This window comes from Mustela erminea, chromosome 7, assembly GCF_009829155.1.
Source record: "Mustela erminea isolate mMusErm1 chromosome 7, mMusErm1.Pri, whole genome shotgun sequence".
NCBI lineage: Eukaryota > Metazoa > Chordata > Mammalia > Carnivora > Mustelidae > Mustela > Mustela erminea.
The window spans coordinates 40,565,409-40,584,645 of NC_045620.1; the positions used below are offsets into that span (position 1 = coordinate 40,565,409).

General features: G+C 40.2%; 1 protein-coding gene across 1 annotated transcript in view; it reads left to right on the forward strand.

Annotated features, from left to right (window-relative positions):
- Positions 1 to 19,237, forward strand: part of MACROD2 (mono-ADP ribosylhydrolase 2) — a 1,971,474-nt gene that overhangs the window by 1,629,632 nt on the left and 322,605 nt on the right. The gene's annotated exons all lie outside the window — the stretch shown is intronic.

Genomic DNA, 19,237 nt, shown 5'->3' on the forward strand with positions numbered 1-19,237 from the left:
GCCCTGAGCAAGAGTCACCATGTCATTAGAGAGTCCCAAGCCCCTTGTTCACTGCAGAGATGAATGTGTGATTTTCCTATTGCTTTCATGTTTCAGTCACTGTCTAGACATCATGTCATGATAGTGTATTCTGCCATGTCACTTTTATTTAATTATCTGAACATTTCCAGTGATTCTAGGGTGGTGAGATATAGGTTGAAGATGGTCCAAAGAAATGAATTGAAGACTTTTCTCTGTAAAACTAATCATTTTCTCTGAAAACTGTGAAAGAGCTCACTGCCTCATCTTGAATGGGAACACTCCACTCTGAGTTTTTAAAAAAGAAAAATAGAAAAAAAAATCTGGCAGGGGAAAGACAAATATTATGGAAAATCTCTTTTAAAGAAATGCTTTTGTTGGGGATAAAATAGGTGAGAAGAATTCTCATGAGTTCCCTAAGGAAATGTCTCTACAAACTTAAGATCTGCTCTGTTAAGTTATAACAAGTAAGCTAGAACTAATAAGACAAATCATGTAAATATATAATATGTGGTATGGAGGATGGGCTAAATGCATGGTTAAGTCCTTATTTTAAGAAACATATATTTAGTGTATTGTACTAGCTCCTTCGTCTTTCTTACACTCCATTGGATTAAGAGGTAACTTAGCAGGAAAGCTAATTTTGAAATCACATACACATGCTATATAATGGTACGCATGACCTTCAGAAGTGTTATTTGCTGTTCACAAACCCATATTATACAAATTACAAAAGAATGCCTAATATTCCCTTCTAGTCAACATTTCTTAATGGCATTAGGTCTGTACTACCTCAAATTCTCCTGTCCCTTCTTCTCAGCATCTTTTTTATGGTTTACACTGGACTCTCCTACACTTCAGAGCTCGTCGGATCATATTATCAGTCACCCATTCCTTTCAACCTATCCACGAAGTAGGTCAAAGATAAATTCAGCATGATTACTTATTAACTCACAGCAACTGTACCAGCATATCATTTACAAATCTGTTGTCAGAACCCATATTAGTCTTATAGTGAGAGCCTTTGTCACAATAGGAACTAATTTTTCTGATGAGGCCTAAACCTGAATTTCTCTCTATCATAAGTAGCAAGGGAAGAGCTTTTACTTTTATTGGTAGAGAATAGCTAAACTTTATTAATGTGGTGCTTTGTGTTGGGAGGACTTCACCTATCAGTTCTTTTAATCCTTAAAAAAAAAAAAATCCTGTGAACTAGGTATTTTTATATGATGCCTATTTTATAGTTAAGGTGACTGGGGCTTAAAGAAATTAAGGCACCCAGCCAAGATCACACAGCAAGAACAGAGTGAAGTCACAATGAGAACTCAGGCAGTCTGGCTCCAGATCCATACTATGTCTCCTTCACCTTACCATATTGTGTTTGCTTCTATGGTGTCATTCACTGATTCACTCATTCATTCATTCTCCCCCACCTCATCCCAGAAATAATTCAATGAGTACCTACCCTTTGCCGAATGCTGTTATGGATACTACGATATATACATGAAATAGATGTCATCAGGGAACTCATGAACCACCAGAGGCCAGACCTAGCATAGTCGAGGAGAATATAGTGTACTAAAGGAAAGTGACAGAAGTGCTGCAGAAGCGTAGAGTTCTCTTCACCCAGCAATTGTCACAGGTTAAGTTATGAAGTATATATCAGCTAATAGACTCTAAAAGGTTAAAGAGAAAGAATGAAAAAAGGAAATGACGAGTAGAAGGAACAACTTGAACAATGACATAAAGGCAATGATATAAGATGGTAGATGTGAGGAGCTACAGTTGTCTTTATTATAGTATAAATGTGAGATGAGAGACGAGGTGGTGGAATGAGCAAAAAACTGGAACATACGCCATGTGAAGGAGACAGCATTCTCCACATTAGGACTCACAAAATGATCCACTGAGGCATAAAAAGAAAATGCTGAAATATATCTATGTCTATGTTATTTATGTTTCAATGTTCAATAAAGCTTTAAATGTGTGTCATATATATTTATGTATTATGTACATATGATAATGCCTCACACAAGTACAACAATGCAGGTACATTATTTGTGTGGGAAAGTTAAATGCTAAAATTCTTTTACTGACTAAGGTCAAGATCAATAAAAGTTTGGAAGTCACTGCCCTATGTAATGGAGAGACAGGTTTAACTGGGGACTCTCTTGGTGCATGCATACGTTTATAGATTGTTCCTGAAACACTGTGAAGGAAGATAGCAGAGATATAAGACTGCATTAAGGAGACGGCTGCTACCAGCAAAGTTAACACTGATAAAGATAGGGACCAAGGCTGTGGGGATAAAGAATAGGAAATGAATAAAAATGAATTTTAGGTCATGATATTTGACAAGCCCCATATCACTGTCCATGAGCTCCAACCACAAACCCTTTTGCTATTGCTTAGAATGCCCAGAAAAGATCTCTACAGCGCTTTGGGCTTCTTTCCTCTGTTTTTGGAACCCTTTCTCTGAACCCTCATCTTTACCTGGCTGGATTCCTCACTTCCTTCTTGTCTCTATGCCAGTATCTTCCCAATGAGACCTTTCCTGACCATCTAGACCAGCTACGTATAGTTTATCACACTCCCTGTCAACCTCCCTATTTCCTCAGTACTCCCTATCAACTGTGATTATCTCCATAGCATTAACATCATCCAAATTCTATAGTCACCTCTTTGTTGCATAATAGCATGAGGCCAGAGACTGTCACTTTTGTTTATGGCTATCTTTATATGTCTTCTATCTTCCAAATATAGGTTGTGCTCAGTACTTGATGATTGAATAAAGGAATGCATGAATGAATGATTAAGTGATGAGTGAATGACTTCTTAAATTTAATCTCTTGACAAGCCCATCAAAGAGAGAGTATTTTTCCACTGGGATATAAGGAAAAAAAAATGTCCTAAAGGGATTAGAAACTTTCCAACTTGTCCTATCTGTTAAAACTCTTTACATAGCCCATAAAGATAAAACCCAATTAAAGTGGCTTATGTAATAGATGCCATTTATGAACCTAAATTACTAGACAGTTTGTAGGTAGAGCACCTTAGGAGTAGTTTGATTTAGAGGTTGAAGAATGTGTTTAGGGCTAGATCTATCTGTAGTCTGCTTGGAAAGGCTGGCTTACCTCATGGTGTCAGAATGGCTACACTCTTCAAGTCTCATAAACCCAACTTCATTGCCCAGAAAAGAAAACATGTTTCTCAGATCCCAGTCAATGTCCTTAGTTTTGCCATGACTACAGCACTCCTTGAATCAGCCACAGAAGTCTTTGGGATGGGTCATGTCAATTACCTTAGGCTTAGAATCCTTCAACCAATCTCTGTGCCAAGAGAGATAGGGTTACTCTGACTTAGACAAATTAGGACCCACTTTCTGAGCTGGTTCTGGGATCAATAAAGTTTATTTTCATGGATGCTACAAAATGAGAAAGAGGTAGAATACGTATTGGGGGAGGAGGCACAATGTCCTCTACAGCTTGGCAATAAATCCAGGTGTATAGTTTTACAAAGTCATTTAAGAATGCCCACTCTCTTATTAAGAATGCCTTCCATAATCTAAAGATGTCACATAAACAAAATTTGAGTACTGCGTTTGGTTCTAAAAATGTTAAACATATTTTATAATCCTTAATTATAGTGTATATTGGTGTCTATATTTAGACTTACTCCCCCTTCCTCATTAAATGCTATGAAACATGCATAATTATTTAAGAACAATAATTCACTGCTAAATATAGATAATAAAAATTAATATTGTAAAGCACTATATTGCCTTAAATTCTAGTTCTCCCTGCTTACTTGATGCCACTATTAGTAAGCAAAGGAAAAATGATTTACATCTGGGGTAATACTTGCTGCTTCTAGTTTATCTAAAGGAGTTAAACAGGACTGTGTGGGAGATCTGGTTGGGCTCAACGATGCTGACTTCAGTGGAATCCAATTAGTTCTCCTGAAAAAAATGATCACAAGAAAGCTGAACACTGTCTTCCATTTTGATAATGTATAATAAATTTTATCAGTGGAGAAATAGAATACTTCTCTCTGCTTTGGGGTTTGTGAAAAATAAATTCTTATGCTGGTTTTCAGTATCTTTCCATTTTCTCCTTACCTACTCCCTCTTTCTTTGACATTTCTCTCACACTTTTGATGTCTTCTCTAATTGTATTCTTTCATTTAGCAAATAGTCGTGGCCAGCCAGCCAATCCAACTTGCTTCTGATTTCAGCAAATTCTTTGCTTTAGGCTTGCCTGAAAATGACCATCTTTGTCCTGGTTGTAGAATGAATGAATGAATGCATACTTTAATTTTTTTCTGTTCTCCACTCACTTTTTATAAAGTGAAGGCAAAATTATATTACACACTTGTTTTCAAAACAACATGTAATACTTTAAGTCAACAACACTGCTGGTTAGCAGGCAGCACTGACATTTAGTAGCACTAAGAAAAGGAGATTTTTGTTTATTGTTCAAAATATTTTAATGTGATCTAGCATGGAAAAGATGCTAAATTGGAGGAAATAAGGTATGGCGTATGAAATCCAAAGATAACTTGTGCTCACCATTCTACATCTCTGTCTTCTGAAGGTTTTGCTGTCTTGACCATGTGGGTATCATCAGTACAACCTGACAACGATCGTCTCCTACTTACAGAACTGGGACATCCTAGTCTTTCTATATGCTTTCTGCACACCCTCTCTTCTCTTAAAGGATTCTGTTTATTGCTTTCTGAAACTGAGGTAGATGAAAGTTATTTTTGCTGGGGTCATATTTTTGAGAATTTCATGACCCCTTTTGGAAATCTGTAAATGGTCAGCCCCAGGGTTTGTTTCTGAGGGCATATTTGGGGAATACCAAGTTCTGAGGCAAACGATATTCCCACTCAGCTGACCCCAATGACAGTCACCATGCCAAATCCACCCATGCAATGGCTGATCCTTATGCCAAAGAGTTTGGAAACACAAATCCAATTAAATTCTGGCTTAGAAAAGCAGTAAGTGTTTAAATTGGATTTCTGTGGAGTTCGTTCTTATTAGGCTCAGCATGCAAACTGCTTTATAGACATTTATTATTTAATTATTTCTAACAAAGGCTCTTATAGACCTAACATCTATAATTAATTGGGATTGAGAGCAGAAGTGGTCTTGATGCTAGCCAACGTGTACTCTGTGACCCAGAACTTGCACTAAGAGAGCTATCAGGTTTATACCAAACACTAGAGCCTTTGGCAAAAGTTTACTTCATTAAATTCAGCTTTGTTGCTTTATGTTTTTAATTCAGGCTCTCAGATGTGCCTGTCCATCTTACCTGCATCATATACAGAGTTTAACAGAGTCAATAAGATACAAAGAGATAGCCCTGGGAAGTCCTCCATCAGTGGTCCCTTCCATCATGTTTCCTTCTCTTCCAAGGCTCCATCAGTGGTCCCTTCCATCATGTTTCCTTCTCTTCCAAGGCTTCTTCCAAGGATCTCCACACTAGGTTCTTTCTAGATGTGTGTTCATCCCCATGTATCTTGTGCTTTACGGTGATTGGCCCCATCCCACCATTCTTTCTCTTTATCGTTTTCTCCTCTGTTGAGGCACTGATGAAATAATCTGATAAATGATGTACACATGAGTTACTTGGTGCATGGTTGCTTGATCCCCTTTCTATAATTGCTTTGTGGTTTAGTAGGAACCTTCCAGAGCAGAGCCTTACACCAGTGGCTGTGATGGTAGAAATGACAGTTCTGTGGAGGCTAATGGAGAAGAAAGATGGAGCCAGATTAATCACATAGATATAGGAGGCCTGGCCCTTCATAGCTATTTCTTGTGCTTGTCTTATAAACTTTCTCGTATTATTTGATAAGCTTTATGGTAAGAAATCATATCTGAAAAAAAAAATCATGTCTGATTTCTAAGACAGTTGGAAACAAGCACTAATTTACTAATTTTGGTCACCTGCTAAATGATGATTTACAAAAAGTCTTTCTTACTAAGGCTGTTTTCAGTAGATAGACCCTTTGTAGTCACAAAGGCTGATTCTCACAAACTTTAATAAATCCCAGATTTTAGAGTTTGGAGATGTTAGTGTTTTTCAGACATTTCTCAGTTCATATTTCCAATGAGAGCTATGTACTTTGCATCATAATTAAATATGCTTTCACTTTCATGAAGATTTTCTCTCTCATTTAGTGATCATTTTTCATAATAGAATAAGAATGTTTACTACAGTCAGTGATATAGGAAATATCAAAAAGAGAATAAAGAAAACGTGCTGAGAAGTGACTACTGGGTAGATAACTAGGTTCACTCACTAGGTGGGTAGCTCCTGTGTCAGGTTCACAGTAAGCACTGTCTACACTGGGGCATCTATAAATCATTACCTTAATTTATCATGGACTTTCAGGTCAATAATCAAGATATCAGAGGGCACCTGTGTAGCACAGTTGGTTAAGCATCCAACTCTTGGTTTTGGCTCAGGCCCTGATCTCAGGGTCATGAGATCAAGCCCTGCATCAGGCTCTGCACTCAGCACAGAGTCTGCTTCAGATTCTCTCTCCCTCTCTCTCTGCCTCTCCTGATCATGCTATTTCTCTCTTTCATAAATGAATGAATGAATGAATGAATGAAGCAAGCAAGCAAGGAAGCTAAATGTGCAAATGCCCAGGGTCTATTTTATAGACTTTTGAATGTTGTAATCTCCCAGCACTTCTGACTTTGCTCTGTGCCCTTGAATGATGCACTATTGTTTCTTCCCCAGTCTTCCCCTTCTAGCCCCCCATTCATAAGTGAGGACAGTAATAGATAAAAATATTATATTCCATACAGTTGACATGAGGATTAAATGTATTAATGTAAGTGAAGTGCATAGAGTGTGTCATACACATAGTAAGTACCAAATATGTTATTGCTGTTATAACACTACAATTAATATTACTATTTTAATTATTGCATTATTTTTAATTGTCCTGATAATTGCATCATCTCCTCTGGTACAATGCTGGGACGGAAAATCATCCAGGTTGAAAGGGCATATGAGAGGAGGCATTAAAAAAGATGAAAGTAGAAGACTTAATTTCTAGTTTCTGCTCCAGCTGCTAGACAGTGTTCAAATCCTAAACTACTGGAGTGTTATCTCTTTGCCTTGAGTGAAACTTCAAGAGGTAATTACCATCTGCATGGGCAGATATGGCCCAAAAGAGCAGTACCTTCTTTATTTTGGTACATAAATTGCTGTGTCTTTTATTTAGTAAATAATTTTTGGTCCTTACTGTATCCATGACAGTGTGGGTGATATAGAGATGAAAAGCATCCGATATGTATTATCAGGGAGAAAGAAGAAAAATATGCAGACATGTAACTGAAGTTAAACATGCTGTTTCTACAAATAAGGGCAGAATTGGTTGTTGTGCTGTAGATGAATATTTTGGTTATATATAGGGTCAATGAAGCATCAATCACTCAGTTTGGATGTACAGCAATTAGATTCAGTTAGGATAATCACTGTTACTGGATTCCATCCTTCCATCATCTGGTTGGTGCATAAAACTGTTTATTATCTCTATAAATCATTCTAAACTCACTGTAGACTGCCACATGGAGCTTCTGCCATGATAGGACACCAGCATTCTCTCCCTTGGGACCTGTAATTGCTGTTGGGTGAGTCTCAGAAAGACTATAAGAGGATTCCACATCTTCAAATCACCTGTCATCACCTACCAGTACACTGGTTTGTTAGGGTATAAACACAGGAACCTACAAAAAAGGAAGTCCTTTTTATGGCATTGATACCAAAACCCTATCTGTGTCTGTTCCAGAGAACTGGTAAACTCTTGTGATGCTCAGCATTCTTTTAGGATCTGAGGACTCAGGCCTGGAGTGGAGGCCAGCTCTTTTCTAGACTCTACTTTTGATGTTCCCACTGAAAAAGTGAAAGGGAGAAGCAAGCAGGAAAACGTGGCAAAGAAAAATGCCCTATCACCCTCCCATTGTGCAAGAGTTGGGATAAACATCCCCCTCCAGGTCTCATTCCCTGGTTTTTTCAGCGCTATGTTGTCCGGCGTTGACAGGATGGGAACTGTCCCAAACAGCAGGTTGCTCTGTCCTCATCTTACGCTACTAGCTAGTTATTAAAGCACACACCATGCACAAGTTCCGCAAAAGCAGCAAGAAAGAACCAGGAAAAGAATCAAGAGCAGAGAGATTATCAGGCAGGTTCTACTTATAATATTACTTACTTCTTTTTTTTTTTTTTTTAAGATTTTATTTATTTATTTGACAGAGAGATCACAAGTAGGCAGAGAGGCAGGCAGAGAGAGAGGGGGAAGCAGGCTCCCCGCTGAGCAGAGAGCCCAATGTGGGGCTCGATCCCAGGACCCTGGGATCATGACCTGAGCTGAAGGCAGAGGTTTAACCCACTGAGCCACCCAGGTGCCCCACCATTACTTACTTCGAAGGGACGCTGCGCTCTTTCCATAGTGACCTCTGCCACCTTAAGAATGGAGAAGATAGGTGGATGCGATGGCCTCCCTCTAGAGTTTAAAATGTCAATTACCCTTCTCAGCCTTTGGGAAATAAATGCTCAGTTGGTGAGTCTACATCTCAGAGGATGTGGGGGGTTCAGAATTCTGTGCACAAAATTACACGCCAAAGTATACATCTCCCACCTCTTCCCCCAGCATGCCTCTGCTTTAAGTGATTTTTTCCTACCCACCCTTGAACAAATTCAAATACTGCCTTCAAAATGATGGGGTGGGGTTGGGGAATTGGTGAAGTCTGTCATTTAAACTGGCCCAGAGTATTCAGGGTCAGAATGGAGATGATTCCATTGGCATCTGTTTGATATTACATCAGGAAGAAAAGGCAGTTACACATCTGTCTCTTGCCCTTTGGCAGCAGATCACAAATGTCATAGCTCATGGGGGTGCCAATTAGTACCACTTGTAGCCTAACTAACCTGCCGCAGAGAGAAAATGCCAACCAGCTCTCCGTTTGTCCTGGTGAGATGGGGCCCGTGCCTCACTGCATAGAGAGTAGCTAATTTTAACAGCTTTGGTGTAGGTATTGGACTATGGTGATTCTCCATAGAGATTCACCATCGCTGGCATGGTGAGGGCAGAGGCCGCCCAAAGGATTCAAGTCACCGTTCCCATCTGTCTTGCACTAAGCCTCAAGTGAGGTATGAGTTTCCAGAAATGTTGTTGAGTCCAGATGAAAAGAAATGATTTCACTCTCTAGAAGGATATCTGTCTTCAAGCACAGTGTGTGTGTGTGTTGCACATATGTGTGTGTTGTGTGTTTGTGTGCATTGTGTATATGTGTATGTATATTGGTTGTTGTGTGTGTATCAAGGAGACTAGATGATAGTTGAATAGTTAGATGTGAATCAGGACAACCTCGATAGTTGTAGAGAATTAATTTGATACACATATGTATATTTTTAATATATAGCTATTTAGGAATTTCATATACATTCTTAAGTGTCCCACTCCTACATCCTCCTCTCCTTTCTCTTTTGATTTATGGATTGAATATGTGTATGTCAGGACACTTGGCAAGAGAAAGACAGCTGGAAGTAATAGGGCTGGGCTTTGTTTGAAAAGCTGAATTTTCATAAGTGGTTTGGGGCTTAAGTGCAGGGAGCAGAAAATCCTGGGCTGCAAAGTAACTTTTGAAAATCTACTCCCCAACATAAAGATTTGAAAGAAGCTTTTCATAGCCTTCCTTGCACTTTTTAAAAGTTGTGTAAAATTACACCACCTACCACAAAAGGAAAAAAAAAGATATATAGGAAAAGTCACGTCAACATTTCTTAGAATGATGTATTTTTTAATGTCACAACTTTCTATTATTATTTTATCTGTCAAAGAAAACATATGCTGGGAACTTTTAAGAGCCAACCCCTCCCCTCCCAGTGCGCGCGCACACACAAACACACACACACACACACACACACACACAATTTGTTTGCCGAAAGCGTGTAGCTAGGGTCTGAAATTCTTGCTCCCGAAATTGGCACACATCTTTCAAAAACAAAACAACACGCAGCTCAAAAGAAGAAAGGGTGATTTGTTTCTCCATCTTTGATCTGCTCTGCTGTAGCTCCTCTTCGTTAAGGATTAAATTTATAGCATGAGTTGGTGACGAAGGAGGATACAAGCACCATCTCCGTTTGGAAAGAAACTTCTCCACCCATCTTCTATTAATAGTAAACCTGTGCTTGATCTAACTCTCCTATCCTTTTTATTTTACACACACAAGTCTTTCGAATGCAAACGGTGGAGGGTTTTGCGTTGAGGGGAGAGGACGCAGGCAGCAAGTCTTAATGCATACTGGCGCTGGGGTTGCAGTATGGAGGAGTGCCATTCCGATCCGTTTCCTAATTTCAACCGAGTAGCCTGTCAGAGGCAGAAAGCTTCTCCTTTTGATAACAAGGCTAACTAGTTCCTGAAGCAAAATATAAAGAGTCAGGTTGTATCAATTTCAGAGTTTTGAATTGCTGCCGCTATGCCCTGCATTCCTTACGCAGGAAATATAAACATGTACCAGCTATAAAATGTGTAAGAACAAGAATAGGGACAGCTTTCTTTTTTGCATCCTTCAAGTATGACAGAGAGCTGTATCTTATTACTAACCTTGTCCATCAAGCCAGTGTTTGTATATTGCTTTTCAAGGGCCTAATGGCTGAGCCCTATCTCCAAGTATTGGATAAGGGAACAATTAGAATAATTTGTGCCAAACCCCAGAGCTGGCGCTGCAGGCCCCTTTTATATGTGTCCAATAAGGGAAAGGTTTAGTGTAAATGAAGATCAGGTGGCTGAAGGGCTCCAGCAGAGGCTCTGTGCCAGAGTGAGAGGGAGTGGGAGGGAGGTTTCATGCCTGGCTTTAGACTAAATGCATTGAAGCCCTTTGCAGACAGTTGCTCCCGAATGACTAGCTCTTCTTCACAAGGACTTATAAAATATAGATCAATTAATCAGTTAAACAGAATGGCTCCAGTCCCACCCCCCTCCCCAGAATGGATCTTGCTATCAAGTTTTGGCAAAAATGAAAAGGCATTATAAAGGAGTTAGAAAAAGAAGGAATGATTCATTAAAATCTGGCTGTTCTCTTCTTTTTTAAGTAAACACATGGTAAAATAAAAACTTCATTGATTTGATTTCTAAAATTTTGCCCCTTCAGTTTAGTGGTTGATTTGCTTGGCATTGAAGGAAGAAAGGAAGGACTAAAAGAAAGGACGGAGGGGGAATGCAGGCAGGTAAGAACAAAAAGAAAGCACAGGCAGAAAGAGAGAAGGTGTGGGAAAATAAATGAATGAACATGTCCGGATGACTACAGGAAAAATACTTGAAATTATCCAGTGCTGAGCAAAATCAGTTACAGGCAGCAAACAGACTTCCCTCTGTAGATGATGCCCAATAACCTGGCAAATAGTTTTTTTTTTTTTTAAGTCACAGCAATCTTAATTTTTTTTCTTCCATTCTTTTGATTCGTTCATTTCTTTTGCTTTCTGTTCTTTCACAAGTGTTAGAGCATATGGCTTACTAAAGAGATGGCACAAAGAAATCTAATTCAGCTGCATGTTGCTGGGGGTTGGTGAATGAAAGCAGTTCCACGCACCTGTAGCTGGTTTTCATGAAATTGTATTTTCTTAAATCAATACCATTTCAGACTGGTCAGCTTTTGGACATTCTTTATGAAAAGAAAAATGTACTTTTGTTTTTCTTTTTCAAAATATGCCTCAAACACTAGTGGTAAAATAAAAATACTGACTTTGTTCTGTGTTTAATGATTAAATGGGTTACAGAAAAAGTAGCCTTACGGAGTAAGTAGAAAACATCTCACATTAGAACTCAGGCTTTGTTTAACAGAGCCCTAGTAACTAGTTTCATGTCTTTAGGTAGATCAAGGATGATTGCTAGATTTTTTTTTTTTTTTAAGATTTTATTTATTTATTTGACAGAGATTACAAGTAGGCAGAGAGGCAGGCAGAGAGAGCTGGGGAAACAGGCTCCCCGCTGGGCAGAGAGCCTCACTCGATCCCAGAACCCTAAGATCATGACCTGAGCCGAAGGCAAAGGCTTTAACCCACTGAGACACCCAGGCGCCCCTAGATTTTTTTTTTTAATCTTCATTTCCCCATCTGTCAAAAGGAGCTACTAAGAATCCTTGCAGCATTGTCATTAATAATTTAATAATAACAATGAATTAAAAACAAATTTAAAATTATGTTTAAGAATTACTTTTTAAAAAATGAAAGTGTAAGCAACACAAAAGCATTCTTTTTCCCCCTGAGCATTTCCACCTTATTCTTTGAAACACACTAAATCATATAAAACCTACTCCATGCTCAGCCATCCTAATTTCCCACAGAGGCACCAACCTTACTCTGCCAATATGCTTATGGAGTGTTGGGGGAAAACATTAGGAATGTTCATCTAATTTCCTTGAATTTGTTACTGCTTTCCTTATATGCCATAGATTCTTGAGTGTCCTGCTTTGTGCTGTTGATACAGAGACTCCTGGCTGAGGGCTGGGATCCCACACTGGGCAAGAAAGACATAGTTGTCTAGTGGATGCTAGTGTTTGGGGACCTATGTGTGGTCCTGTCTAGAGGCTTCTCTTTGGAAATCTATGACTAGGCCTAGGGGAGGAGGAAGGCAGCTGATCAGGAGAGTCAAACCATGGAAGAAGAGTCCCGAAGGCCCATAGATTAGTGTCATTGTATCAATATTTATCAGTCCATTTCCTCAATCACCAAATAACTGACAGACTGACTAGGCTACCCAATCCACGTGCCCCTGCCTCTCCTCCCCCCATCACTTTGTTTACATTATCTGCTTTCCAATCATTACCCATCTTTTCCAGATGGTAGGACTTTGCAAGGCTCGGCTCTGCAGGAGCTCTGCTTGACGAACTCCAACATACTTTCTCAACAGCCCCCACTACAGCTTAGGTAAACACACAAATGTAATTCTCAGCTGCCTGGAAATTGGAGTCAGGATTCCCTACCCCCAGCTCTGAAGACAAATTGTATTTGTTTGTCTGAACCAGTTAAGTGTTCAGTGCGGCTGACATCCTCTACGTCTGCCAACCCAGCCAGTCTGTGTGCTCATGTGGCATGGATTTTGCTAAAGAAACCCTGGTGAGGGGTGCCTGGGTAGCTCAGTCAGTTAAGTGTCTGCCTTTGGCCCAGGTCATGATCTCAGGGTTCTGGGATCTAGTCCGACATCAGGCTCCCTACTCAGTGGAGAGTCCTTTTCTCCCTCTGCTCCTGCCCAGATCATGCTCATTCTCTCTCTCTTTCTCTCTCAAAAAAATAAACAAAAATAAAATCTTAAAAAAGAAAAGAAAAGAAGAGAAATGAAATCCTAGTGAAAAAAACCAGTGCAAGTCAGGATTCCTCAGGTTAGCTTATGATCAAAGGGCCCACAACAACCCTGTCAAGATTGTATAGATTCTCTAGGCTAGAAGAAACAACAACAACAAAAAAATGACCCAACAATCAAGCCTGATTAAATAGCTTCTCAAGACACTTCTCAAGACATAGTGAAACATTTGCCTGCCTACAAGTTTTACTTGTAATGGTTGAACCCAAAAGTGACTGCACATACCTAAGTACTAACTGTCAAGTCTAATAGTCCTCTGAGGCCCCAAGTGTTACATTCAACGGACACCGATACTTGTTTCCCACTGTGTATGACCTTATAAACCGATTTAAAAATACAAGCATTCAGAGTGGATCATTCGGTCTTGGTTTGCAGGTTTATGATATCTTGGTTACTTCTAATTTTTTGAAGATCAGGTCTTTACACTTTAATCCCCTTTGTGCACGCCTGTCTTCTATAGAAATAAAAACCTTGCGAGATCGTAAAGGTTTTCTGTTGCCCTTTAGAGACACAAATAAAAAATTGCAAGTTTATCAAAAGTTTTCTGTTGCCTATTGTTTTTAGGTTTAGGACAAAACTATACATAGTCTAGACCAGTGGCCCAACCAGGTCCTCCCTTCACCATCCTGTTCTTGGCCCTGTAGCTTTTGCCCAAGCCCACCTTCTTTTAATTTTTTTCCAATATGCTATGTCCCCACCAACCAAAGGCTTTTCATTTGTCCCCCTTTTGTCTCAACCTCACAGAATGCTTTTCTGTTCCCTATGTGGGTACCCCCTACTTACCCTTCAGATATTGTCAGGAAGGCTTTCTCTGACTTCCTGATGAGACAAATGGCCTCCATTATGGGCTCTTATTTAAACAGTTACCCATCTGCCGTACTTCTTATTAGAATTGCAGGTTTACTTTGCTCTGGTGGTATTTTGATTACTGCCTACGTCTCCCTCCAGACTTAAAGTTTTATGGGGGCAGGCATGCCTCTATTTTGGGTTACCATTATGTCCCCAGAGCTCCACAGAGTGTCTGGCATAGAGTGGGCCCTTAGTAAATATTTATTAAGTAAATGACCGAATGAGTGAGTAATTGAGGTGTAATATTTTGAAGGAAAAAGAGAACATGAGAAAATAAAGGAGGAAGGAAAGGAAGGAGAAAGGCAGGGAGGTAGGGCAAAAAAGGAAGGAAGAAAAGTGATCAGTGTGATGTGCTCATTGATTAATTTCAAACCGTAACATCCATATGGTACAAATTCCTTCTTCAATTTACTTGGAAGGAATAAATGGAAACAGAAGCTTGAAAAAAATGTAACATCAAGACTGTTTCTATTTGACATGTTGTTAATTTGAGCAACTCATTTTTCTCCAACAAATCCTCAGTTGAGAAAGTTTTGTGATGATATCCAGGCCCACAAATTTTCCCAGGGAAGCACATTGACACCTAGGAAAGCAATGCAGTTTGCAGATTTATTTAGCAAATAGAAAGCATCTCTAAAAGTCCTTCAAAAGCACAACAGCAGGACTTTGGTGTCAGTAATCATATGCCATATTTCAGGCTTTTAATTTCCTCGAGATGATATTTCTTATGATCTGAAAGCTTTTCTCCCTCCCGCATCAGATCTTATTTTAACATACTGATTGAGCCTCTTTATCTCACACTTCCTGCTGGGAAAATAGATGCTAAAATGTGTGTAATGTCACATTTACTTTAAGGCATCAGAGGGTAAAATTGCAGGGACTACAGGCATGGACTGCGGTATATATACATGTGACTTTTTTTTTTTTTTTACCTCAGTTCCAGACCTCCATTAGCTGCTCAAGCCAGACATTCTGGCCCATGAAGGCCAGGTTTAGTTGGATTCTACTCTTCTTTTTTTTAAAAAGCCTTAAGCTGCACCCCCCTCCACCTTTAGTTTGTACTGACACTTTTACAAAAGAATGAGCTCTTTTCTGAAACAAAGTTTTAATCTGATCACCTCTTTTGCATGCTCATGTTCTTGGCAGAAGTTTCCAAGTTTGAGCTAGGCAATTCATAGAGTAACACTAAATTCTGTCTGGCCACTTAAGACCTGTGAGCCTTTAGGTGTCATGGCTTAAACCCATGGTTCCCAACTATGATTTATTTTTACAGCCCCCTCCTTCCACCATGGGACTTTGGGCAATGTCTGGAAACATTTTTATTTGTCAAACTGGAGAGGGGTGGGGAAGGAGAGGCCACTTACTGGCATCTGTGGGGAGAGGCCAGAGATAACTTTTTCTTTTCTTTTTTTTTCTTTTTTCTTTTTTTTAAACATAGGGAGAGAGGGAACACAAGCAGCGGGAGGGGGAGAGAGAGAAGCAGACTCCCCGCTGGGCAGGGAGCCCAATGTGGACTTGATTCCAGGACCCTGGGATCATGACCCGAGCTGAAGGCAGATGCCTAATCAACTGAGCCACCCAGGTGCCCCCAGAGATAACTTTTAAACATTCTACAATGCACAAGACAGCCCTCCCATCAAAGAATTACCCACCCCAGCATGGCAAGAGGGTCATGACTGAAAAAACTTTGACTTAAATACTTAAACCTCGATTTCCTATCCTGTGATACCACTGGCATCACAGCCATGTTGTAAAGATGAAAAAACACATGCCATAGTCTTTTTTTTTTTTTTTTTTTTAACAGACAGAGATCACAAGTAGGCAGAGAGGCAGGCAGAGAGAGAGGGGAAAGCAGGCTCCCTGCCAAGCAGAGAGCCCAATGCAGGGCTCGATCCCAGGACCCAGGGATCATGACCTGAGCCAAAGGCAGAGGCTTTAACCCACTGAGCCACCCAAGCACCCTATGCATGCCACATCCTTAGCATGGTCAGTAGCTCCTGGTGTTTTAGCCATTGTTATGAATATCATTGAGTTATTATGCCTATAATGATTTGACCCTAGTTTGTCTCTCTAATCTCATCTTTTTTTCCAACTTTCTCTCATATTCTCAGGAATCTCTTGCAATTTCCTACTCACTACCCTCTGGCAAACTTTCTGCTCTTTACCCACCTTGAGGTTAGGTGTCTCTATGCTTCCCACCACTGGACGGGTCTGCACTAACTCAAGGACTCCCTAATCCCCTGGCTTATCCCATTTCAGAGCCCAGTTCACACTGCACTGGATGGACTGGTATTCTTCAGAGTGCAATCTTTGCATATGTGTTAATATCACTCTATTAAGATCCATATTCCTAGATTCCACCCAGAATTAAGTATCCACCCCAATGTATCAGTATCCCTGGGAACGGGGCCTGGAAATATGGATATCTAGCTCCTGAATTCATTCTTAGCCCTCATAAAGCACGAAAGCCTCCATTACAGATGCTGAGTTTCAGAAGGGCTAGGGGAGGTCTTATTGCCCTTTGTTTCTTCGGTGCTTTAGTAAGGCATATGGCACAAACAGGCACTGAATAAATAATGGCATTATCTGAAAGAATAATGAGGAATAAAAACTTTCATCCTATCTTAGTCTCTCATTCCCTTGTTATCTTTGGGTTTTTATCTGTTTCTATATCTCATTCTTGTAGAAGTCCTCAATTGTTGACAAAATCAAAAATCATTCATCTTTATTGATGTTGCCTTTGGATATATGGTTAATAAACACAGACACTGAAGGAGTTAGGGTATTTAAAAAAAAAAGAAGAAGAAGAAGACGACAAAGGAAAAAGTAATTTGAGTAGAGGTAAATTACTCCCTTAACTTCCAAAGGGGAAGCCAAACTGGTGAGCTCGTGATCCCTCTTCCAGGGGCTGTTGCTTCTCTGATAGCCAACGTGTGCTGGGTGAGAATGGGGGTTGGATGAACAAGACCTCAGCATGGCCAGGTCTTTCTGTTCTTCAAGAGAGATCAGAGTGAGGTCTTATATGATGTCTCCGATGTGAAATGTTGGCCACTAACACAAAGCTTAAAACAAACTAACAGAATCCTGCTGGGGCTTGCTCAGGCAGGACAAAACATACCCATGTCTTTGTTCAGACTAATGGTTCCCCCTTTTAGTCTCCCTCAAGCAAAGGTATATCTTGTCCATAATACACTTAATATATAAGAACAGAACAAGTAACATTTTCTCCACTCTGCATGCTAGTATCAATGCCCCTCTTTCTTCCCAATAAGGTTATCACCAGTGTACCAACTGTGAAACAGAAATAGGGCAAAAGCAGTACATGTCGCTTCCATGTGAGCTGGAATTTAATCACAGTGGTGCATGTAATGATGCCTCCACAGGTGTCCTTGTCTCTGGAAATCCTGGCTGTGTCCTGTAAGATATAACTCCCAGTCTACGGTGAGGAGCAGGGTATAAATCAGTTGGTCAATCTCCCTGCATCATAAATCATGAGTGTGACGGTTTGGTAATTTAGATCAGCAGTCAACCCTGGGACTAAATTAAAGAAATCACCTTCCGCTTGAGTCTGAACCTAGATTAAACAGTTGTGACTTTCCAATAAATATGGCCAAGAGTTCTGGGTAGATTCAGATAAGTTTCACTTTGTGGAGGAAAAAAGGGAGAGAGCAAAAAGGAATTGAACCTTCAGGGAAGAGCTGAACAACAGAGAGGGTTAGATGAAATGATCAAAGACAACAAGAACAAATGAGCCCATAGAGTGAACAGAGAGGATACTCTCTTTTTTAAGAGAATTGGGTTTAAACAGCATAAAGATGTATCTCTTTATAGTAAGTAATCGAAATCCCCCAATTGGGGTAATGACTTTGAGTTCAATGATGCATCAATCAGCTGCTGTGATAGAAAGCTCCCTGAACATCAGACTTAAAACCACAATCACTTTTCTCACTCCTGTGTCTGGAGGCTGCCTGGGGTTGGCTGGTCTGGGCTCGGCTGGTCTGGGCTGGGCTTGACCTGTGTGTCCAACCTGGCTTGGTGCTTCACTGTGAGTTGTGCTCGGGTCTGCCCCCACTCTGCGCTTGTTCCCGCACCTCAGGCTGAGGAGCACCTGCTTACCAAGAGAACCTCTTGTTTGTGGAGGCGGCAGCAGGACAGAAGACATGCACAGTTATCCAAGCATGTTTCCAGTCTCCGCTTGCAGCAGAGTTGCTGCCATCCCAATGGTCACGGCAAATCCCATGCTCAACCCTAAAGTCAGGGTGCAAGGAAGTATACTCTGCCTTTAGTGGGGAGAGCTGGAGAGCCACAAGGCAGGGAGACTGAATACATACAGAAAGGGTGAAGAAATCAGACAAGAATTCGATCAACCCTAGGCTACATTTCCAAGTGCAATTTGATGTCCAAGGATGATTTTATGGGTCCTGTGGATATCCCATGATGAACTTGAATCACATTATAGAGTTGAACCATGTAATGAAAAAGAGGTATTAGCCAGTGCTAGACAGATGCTAAGGATTTTCACAGAAACTTCCCTTCCACATAATTCAAAGACTTTAAAGAGAATTGGAAAGGAGCATAACTACATTTGCTGTCCCACTGCTGTCTATTTTACTTCTAAAGGACTGGTGAGCATTTGAACTAATGTTCAGTTTGATCAAGCTTCATCAAGAGTTTGTACGCCAGCTGTGAAGCTTCTTCTAAAGAAATAATTTCTCCAGCTACTTTAATTTGCTTTGGAAGCCTCAAAACTATAAGTGTGGATGATTGCACATTATAGATGGTGCTTTGGTTGACATGGAGCACACTCCCATCCTCAACAAATAACTCGATAATAAGGGGACAGAACTCACCTCTCACCATTAAACGACTTCCATACTCTTTCCTGATAACCCACAGTATCTTCTGTACAAATGGGAACAAGTATCCTTGGGAATTTGCAAGGGGACCTGGTGAAGTAGGGCTACCATGTAATAGCCACAGTGGGAAATTAAAA